Genomic DNA, 886 nt, shown 5'->3' with positions numbered 1-886 from the left:
ATAATGATAGTTAATAGTTATCTACCACCTACTTGGTACAAGGTATAACCTTATGAGGGAGGTGTTAATATTATCCCTAGTGAGAGGAGGAGGAAATATGAAGCATGGAAAACTTACCTTACTTGCCTGGGGTCACATAGCTAATAAGTGCAGACACAGAAATTGAACTGAGGGTCTCTGCCTCTAGAATCCATGCTTTTAAACCACTATGCTATACTATTGCCCGCCCAAAGTTTTGGATATTTTATACTTAAAATTCCGTGGATGTAATGTCTTTAAAATTGCTCAAATAAATGTAAAATTTAAAAAAAAATCTAAATTTTAATGCAGTTCTTCTCATAGAAACTTGTCATTTTATGCTTCAAAATCTGAATGCGTTCTAAGTGGTCAAATTTACTATCGGGTGTTATAACACCAAGATCAAGGGCTCGAATCCTCATACCAGTCAGCTGCCAAACAAAAAACAAAGGAAAAAAAAAATCCACAAATTTACTATCAGGGAATGACTTGGTCCTAGTATCCTTCATGTTGTCGTGAAAGTCTCTAAACTCTATTTCTTGAGAGTATGTTTTATTACAGATGGTTTTAGCTCTATTCATTTGTAGTTACCCCACTTTGGTTCAGTAGAAAGGAACTGAGTATTTTTAACAATCCATTATAGAGCTAAATCGTACCTCTTTGATGGAATGTAGTATTGTCTTCTCAAAAGCTGATCTGGTAAATATTCATAATGCTCAGCCACTAAGCAGTACTTCTGGGCTGATGTTGTTATCTTCTCTGAACATTTAATTTACTAAAAACCCACTGTAAAAATGTTCATCATCCCAAGAGAAAACTTCAAAAATATTTGGATCTTCTCAGCCTTTCAGTTTTGTTGCTTGAAATT

Source organism: Galeopterus variegatus, unplaced genomic scaffold (genome assembly GCF_000696425.1).
Source record: "Galeopterus variegatus unplaced genomic scaffold, G_variegatus-3.0.2 Scaffold7089, whole genome shotgun sequence".
Taxonomy (NCBI): Eukaryota; Metazoa; Chordata; class Mammalia; order Dermoptera; family Cynocephalidae; genus Galeopterus; species Galeopterus variegatus.
Note: the sequence above shows the minus strand (reverse complement) of the source record.